Genomic DNA, 8,088 nt, shown 5'->3' with positions numbered 1-8,088 from the left:
ATGTTTTCGCCATCCCATGATTAAGTCAAAATCTTTAATGTACTGATTAATTTATCGCTTCACTCACTTCGGAATCACGTTAGCTGAATTCATCAAAAATTTGAATAAAAATCTAATTATAGCTAAATTTTACTGTAAATTAGGCGAATCAGCTCCTTAAACTGAAAGGGAAATTGAAAACCTGCTTGCTGCGTGCATGCTGTCAAGTACTATCTATATGAAATAGCTACTGTAATAATTATATACACACTGAAAAATGCTGTTTGTTTTTTTTTCCCCGAATTCCCTGCGATGTTGCTGTGGATTTCCAACAAACTGGGTTACTTCGACCCAGGGTTGGGTTAATTATTTTACACATATTACACAGGAGATTGAGTTGAAGATTGGATTTTGGCAGGCTGAAGAGCTGAAGCTGGTCGCCATTGTTGACCATTGCTTTGTCCTGAATTTGAAGTACATTTAATGTAACGTTCACACAAACCATGCCAAGCATATCATCCAAGTGACATGGTGTGGCAACTCATGACAGGGGGAAGTTGCTTCATATTGCTCCAAGTGATGTTAGTAAAATGTGTGTAATTTTTAGCCACAGCTGTACTGCTAATATGGTAACCGATTTCATGGGAGCTGCAACTCATCTGGATGTGTCGTTTTTACCCCTTGTGGGATCAAACTCTTTACCCAACGTGCTTGGTAAAACCATCAACCAAACGCACATGGGAGAAATAACCGAGCATTGGCTCAGTACCTTTTGGACTCACTGTTGGTTTACCTATTTCTGTCATGGTTTTGATCTGTTTTTGTTTGTTTTCAGCTCCTGCTGGAGTGGAGGACGTTCCCTCCAGCGACACACCTGTCATGAATCTGAATCAGCTGACCACTCGCGATCGGATTATTCGTCTTGCTCACAACTCTCGTACTAAGTGCAATACTCATGATCTTGTTTCTCTGTTTTTGTTCATGTCATAGTATGTTCTTGTTGCAAGCTATTTTGTGTTTTCTCGTGATTAGATTTTGTCGTCTTTCTTGACAAGCAATTTGCGTCATTTCTTTATTCCTTGCCGTTTGCACGCGCTTTTTTGTTATTCACAGTTATCCTGGCTCTGAGTACCAGTCATCTCATTTGTATTTTATCGATCTTACACTTTTTGGAAATAAACACAATTTTATCCTTGTCTATGTTTTTGGGGATCCACTCCTATCAGGAATATTCTGGAGCCTAACAATTTCAGCCAATTTGGGTTACCTTTGACCCGCGGTTTTAAGGAGGAAGTAAAAATAAATAAAAATCCTTCCAGTGACTTGAAATATGGATTTTTCACAACAAGTAGTTCCCATGCACCAAGCCTGCTCTGTACAATATGGGTAAGCAGCTTCTACAATGATCAATGAAGCTTCCAAAAGTAATTCGTCAACAAATGTAAGCAAGCGCTTTGAGAGTGGAAAGCTGATTGGCTAACCCCGCATTGCTAAGGCTAACATGTCATTCAATATTGGTGAAAACGCGATCCTTGTAGCGACTAAAACAATGTTATCCCTGGTATGGTGTTGGCACTGCTCATAAAAGGTACATAAAAAAATACAGCAGATTCGTGTCAATTGTTGAAGCATTGCATTATTCTTCCTCCCAGTGGTTTTCAATCCAAAAAATGTAATGATCTTTGTCTCATGTTTAGTTTGCTAACTCCGAGTATAACAGATGGATAGATAATATGGAAACGTAGCATCTAAAGGAGCAGCACCCTTGGCACAAGCTGGTGGGTGCCTCAGCTTGACACTGGCTCAGCAGCATCATGCCAGGAGAGCTCGTCAATCAAGAACTACAACGGTTTGATGTCCATCCATCTATCCATTTTCTGAACCGCGATACCCTCACAAGGTCTGCACCCTGAACCGGTTGCCAGCCAATCGCATGGGCACATAGAGATGAACAACCATCCGCTCTCACACTCACACCAAAGGACAATTTAGAGTGTAAAATCAGCCTGCCATGCATGTTTTTGGAACTTGGGAGAAAACCGGAGTACCCGGAGAAAACCCACACAGACACGGGGAGAACATGCAAGGCCGTAGCCGGGATCGAACCCACGACCTCTGCACTGTGAGGTCGACACTGGACCACCGGGCCGCCCAGTTTGATGTCAACAGCGCAATTTTGCTTACACTGTGTATACAGTGTGTGGTAGTGGTGTGATGATCATGATGATTGTCGTCATCCACTCAGTTTCAATTTCAGTTATTGCTGTCTGACACCCTCCACCACAAAGAGTATTGACACCATAAAAAACATTAATAAATCGAAACATATCTTAGCTTTCCAAACCAACAGGGGAGATATCGGTGGTCTGTAGTCTCGGTTGGCTCATCAAGATGCCCGTGTGTGAGTGTGTGTGTAGGTGTGTGTGTGTGTGCTGACCCCTTACCAAACATATGATCTTCTGGCTTTAATTGATCTCCATTCCCTTTGCTTTCTTATCTGCCAGTCTCCTGACAGTCAAAGACAAATCACCAGTGTGCGCTCCCGCGATAAAAAGGACATGTAATTCAGCTGCACACATTATCAGCGTGTTGTACATGCAGGTAAATCATGTTAAGGCACGGGAAATAACACAGAGGTGCTTTAATAAAATGAAAATATGAAACAAGATGCTGCTGCGGTGAAATGGCAGTTGCAGTCATAGCTGTCCTCGCCGTGCTTGTTTCTAAGTCGGGACACATGTAAGCATGGGAAGAAAACAGGCATCACCGTAATTAAAGCACATTGTTTTTCTTCTCATTATTTGCAAAATAATGAACTTCATGTTCTCACATAATAATGATGAGGTGAGATGTTTTCTTTTTCCAGCCTTTGTGCTTTTTGTTTTTCTTCACAACTGTGGGAAAAATGTTTCCTTTCTGTTATAATCAATTTAATTGCATTTGAGTGTTTTGCCCTCAGGCAAGCTTAACCCTCCTGGAGATTGAAATGAAACATACATAACGTGTAGAATGCTTGCACTTTGATATTAGAACCAATATGGAAAGTAATTACAGCTAGACCATTTTAATTCAATACACTTATCACCGCAGACCTTTGAAAACGGCTCAGGCAGTGATGATGGAAGGCGAAGAGTAATGTGTGCGGATAGAGGAAGCGGTGAGGAGGAAGAGGACAGATAAGGCGGGATTGGTACTGTCAAAGTGTCACTTGTCTGCAGGTGGAAATCCGCCTCTCAAACAGATGGCTATACATCCTGGATCCTCCTAAACACTTTCTTAGAACAACCTGTTATCAGACGATGCTTATGATTCATGTGCAGCCTATAAAACATAACTCAAAGTAAGAACAAGATGAAATATCAATCTTGTGAATGTCATCTGCAACTACTGTGCTGAGAAATACACAACATACAGTGATGGCTTTGAAAAGATGTTTTACATTTCAAGTGCTTACCACCCGGTCTAACTCACCTCCAAGGGAGTTTACGCCACGCAGGATTTGTACCAGTGGCAAAAATAGAGCCTCCAAAAAAGTACCACAAAGCTCAAGATGTCTGCTGACACAGCGACATATATTCATTCCAGCAGTACCCTAGCGATAAAACGCCACGAGGCAACAATATCATGCTGAAAATACCTTCCTGTTGCTTCTCAATTAGGCTGTCAGGAATTTTCAAATGCTAAGTAGCCTTGCTTTATTTCAGTTTCATGCTTCTTTAATAGACAGTCACTCTTAACTTTTTATAGTTTCATGAGACTTAGAGCTGTTAAAATACTGTCCAAAACATTGCTTTTACATTATTACCTCTGGGGGGAACGACGTTTCAAAATTAGAACTGCTTGGAAGACAACCAATTGAACAGACCAGATCAAATTCAACTATGGAGGTCCAACTGTATACAGTATGATTAATGCACACTTGATGTGTCATGTGTCATCTTCATCAGTGTAACTTATTGGCAACATGTCCTATCATAACAGGAGCTATTTGAATCATTGCATACGTTACCGTGCTGCACAGTCTCATTGCAGTTCATGCGGTGCACATTGAATAATATCCAACTGTTAGCAGCGCCTTGATATTTAACATACGAGTTTGAAAAAAAAAAAAAAAAAAAGGATTCTGCTTGCTTCCGCGATTAAAGTAATGAGTGTTGCAAGGTGTGTGCTGTCGAGTTAAAGTCATCGTACTCGTAAAAATAGTACTCCGGCCAATGGATTTGGGCTTTAATACGAGCTGTATTTTCAGTGCCTGGGTTGACATGTGTGAACCCACAGCACTCTGAATTCACTCCTGCCTTTTGCAGTAGCAAAGGTGACAAAATGAGTCTGCGCCTTACACAGCCAAGAGTCGGGCTGAGCTTATACATGCTGCACGGCCTGTCTGCAAGAAGCAATTTGGGCACTTTCACCCAATCGGAGATTCGCACGGACTTGAATTTGATTGTAATTAAAGTCAATGAGTCATGCAGCTTAATATGTAAACATTACATTCTAACTACCAACACTCCAACACTGACTTTTCTCTAATTGCAAGCGGCTACAAGTGAAGAGGTCACAAGTTTACAGATCAAAACCTCCTGCTATAAATATTAGATTTGTATTCAGTATTCATGATGGTTATATTTATGCTTAATTAGTTTTGTTCTGTCGAGGAGGCTGCACTGAATCTTAATAAATTGCTGCAAAATAATCCGCCTCACGAGAAATGAATAGACAATTACATTTTGCGTTTGGCAAATCATGTTCAAGGTGATATTTTTATAAATTTGTGAATAACGTCACAAATCACTTTGATATCTCTTTTCCACTCTCAGTATTTCTGCTGAGTGAAATTATGGCAAGCCATTTGAGCATTTATTCCAAATCCCTGATATCAAACATAAGTGTGTTACACTAGTTCAATCTCTTTCAGCACTAGTTCGACACTCGGCCACACTAGTGACACCGAATGTCGAACTAGTTGCACAGAAATCCTCACTAGCCACTCATTTTTGGCAACTAGTGCCACTTTTGTCCAACTAGTGCTGACAAAATTCTAACTAGTGACACCTGGAAGCACACAAGCAGAGGGAACTTCCCAGCTAGTCAGCTTTTTTATGCCCTAGTGGTCCACTAGACCAAACTAGTGAGGTTCAAAGTCTTACTAGTTTACTAGTAAGGTTTAAAAAGTGTTAACATGTTAACTAGTGAAACGTGGATTGTTCTAACATGTTAACTAGTGGCCTATGATTTCCTGCACTAGTTAACTAGTGGGAGCTGAAATATCCACTAGTTAACTAGTGGAGGATAAAACATTGATAGTGCACTAGTTTAAGACCGTTAAAGCCTTGATATCCAACTAGTGAGTCCAAAAATGTTACTTGCTCACCAGTGATGCCCCAAATATCCACTAGTTCCACTAGTGCGACATTTTGACTTCACTAGTCGAACTAGTGAAGTCAAAATGTCGCACTAGTGGATGTCACCCTACTCACTAGTCAACTAGTTAAATGGTCGTTTGATTTAACTAGTTAACTAGTGATGGCAAAATGTTCACTTGTACACTAGTTACACTAAATGCTAATCAGGAGGCAGGACAGTGCCAGAAGTGAACACCTCCTATTGGCTCCACGATAAGAGCACCACCCAGCAAAAAATTAACCTTTAAAACCTGATTCTGAGCTTTCACAATTATTTACCGCCATTTGCGTAATATCTACAGTATACAGAAGGAATCAAGCAATTTTTACCAGTCAATGTATCTGTAGGTGATGTTTATTTATTATGTACACGGAGATAAAGAGTAATGGTACAGCTCTACAGTATCTTTCCACTTTTATATATGTATGCTATACTAAATAAAATTAATACGGCACCATATAATGCAACAGTTCTGCAACATATTCTCCCTAAATAATGATGTGAATTTTCAGTTGTTGCTAAATCAGTTAGGATGCTATAATTTGTGGTGTAGATGCGAATTTAGGAGAGCAGGACATCGCATTGCAATCGGAGCAGCAGCTTGGTTGATGATGTCCCCAAACCGGCTCATCTATCAATACAACGAAAATGAGCACAATTGAAAAACATAGGCTTCTTATATTTTAAAATAAAATAATCACATGTTTACCGTTCTGGGGTTTCTACAGTCATGAATGAAGGCATTATTTACAGCATCTTGACAGCAGTGTGATCGAGCAGATTAGATGGAGTAGAATTTGATTGGGGCTTCACTGATTTATTTCATACAATTCATATCCAAAACACAGTTGAAAAATATTTGATTGTTAAAATATTTAAATACAAGAACTATATCATGAAATTAACAAAACATACACAGTTTTTTTTTAATGAGGAGAAAAGTCTAAAAACATATCACAGATGACAAACGTTGTGCCTCTCCTCCTCCTGTTCTTCAATGAAGCTGATCACCCTCCAGCTCCCGTTAGAAACATCGTGCTGCTGACGGTGTGCCGGCAGAATGGTTGTGATGCAGGAGGTGCTGTGGACTCTCCCAGAAACGAGGACCTAGTTTAGTTTAGTTGTAGATCCAGTAAAACATAGTGCAAATGTTACATTATTTATAATGCACAGTTAGTCTTGTGAATATTAAAAAATGTACTTCATGTAATGCAGGCAGCGAATAATTCAAACGAACTAAGACAGCAAACAGAGCAAAATCATGTTCCAAACATTAACTTTAACTATTTTTTAAATGTCAATTAGCTTATGAGTAATAAGACAAAATGTGACTGTCAGAGCAAACGGCAGATTTGAGAAAGTCCTGCCGAAATAAATCTGCACCCGACTGCGACTGTCAGTGTTGAACTGCCGCCATTGCTGTCAAAGTCAGACACATCTCCGAAATCGTTGGAGCAGATTTTTAAGCAGGCTTCATCTTGATAAATTGACCACATATTTGACATTTACACCATAACTTTACCGCCTAAAATAATCGTAAAACAACATTTTGTGTAACAACAAGAGTAATATTTACCCGAAAAGCTTTCAATGCGTCTGAAAGTTTTCTCCTCCGTTTTTGTTGGGGCTTGGCTCGAAATGCATCATGATTGGCTGCCCGAAGTCCACGTGTCTGTCGGACGTGCTCTCATTGGTCTACAATACAATCACGGATGAATACATACTCAAAGGGTTTGCCAGGCAAGCCCTTTGAGTATTTATTCCATATTGCCCACTAGTTCACTAGTAAGATCATTTTGAGGCTTACTAGTGAACATGTAAGCCACAAAACGCCCACTAGTTCACTAGTAAGATCATTTTGACGCTTACTAGTGAACATGTAAGGCCATAAATGTGCCCACTAGTTCACTAGTAAGATCATTTTGACGCTTACTAGTGAACATGTAAGCCGCAAAACGCCCACTAGTTCACTAGTAAGATCATTTTGAAGTTTACTAGTTGACATGTAAGCCGCAAAATGCCCACTAGTTCACTAGTAAGATCATTTTGAGGCTTACTAGTTGACATGTAAGCCACAAAACGCCCACTAGTTCACTAGTAAGATCATTTTGAGGCTTACTAGTTGACATGTAAGCCACAAAATGCCCACTAGTTCACTAGTAAGATCATTTTGAGGCTTACTAGTTGACATGTAAGCCACAAAACGCCCACTAGTTCACTAGTAAGATCATTTTGAGGCTTACTAGTTGACATGTAAGCCACAAAACGCCCACTAGTTCACTAGAGACGCTCGTGTTTATTCAACTAGTTAACTAGTGGGAGGCATTTTGTCTCACTAGTCAGACCAAGAAATGAACTTGTGCAAGGTTTGACTGAACATTTTTGACATTTTTCCTACATGTTGGGCTTTTCTTTTCACTTGTTGGTGTTAATCAGCACTTGTGAGCGACTGTGCACAACGAGTGCAACAAATATCTAACATGTAGGGATTTTTGTTGCACTAGCTCATGTTTTTGGCATACTAGCTGGCATGCACATCGCACTAGCTAAATAAAATTGCTTACTAGTTGACATGTGTGCACAACTAGTGAACTTGTAAAGTTTTGTAACTGCCAAACATGTAAACTAGCCAAATGTGATTATTTCACTAGTAAACTAGATGTGTGCACATGTCACCTAGTGCCCAGTTTTGTCAAACATGTTCAG

The 8,088-nt window shown here is 39.9% G+C and overlaps 1 long non-coding RNA gene across 1 annotated transcript; it reads right to left on the bottom strand.

Moving 5' to 3' along the window:
• Positions 1-5,720: 5,720 nt before the first annotated feature.
• On the bottom strand, positions 5,721-7,073 carry LOC147209629 (uncharacterized). Its single transcript, XR_015100309.1, has 2 exons — positions 6,959-7,073; positions 5,721-6,489 (listed from the first exon to the last, which is right to left on the bottom strand). It is a non-coding gene; the product is annotated as an uncharacterized LOC147209629 (long non-coding RNA).
• Between the last annotated feature and the right edge of the window lie 1,015 nt (positions 7,074-8,088).

This window comes from Hippocampus guttulatus, chromosome 2 (genome assembly GCF_054856545.1).
Source record: "Hippocampus guttulatus isolate MCC_2025c chromosome 2, RoL_Hgut_1.0, whole genome shotgun sequence".
Lineage (NCBI taxonomy): Eukaryota > Metazoa > Chordata > Actinopteri > Syngnathiformes > Syngnathidae > Hippocampus > Hippocampus guttulatus.
The sequence above is the reverse complement of the archived record's forward strand: the minus strand, read 5'-3'. Positions and strand labels throughout refer to the sequence as shown.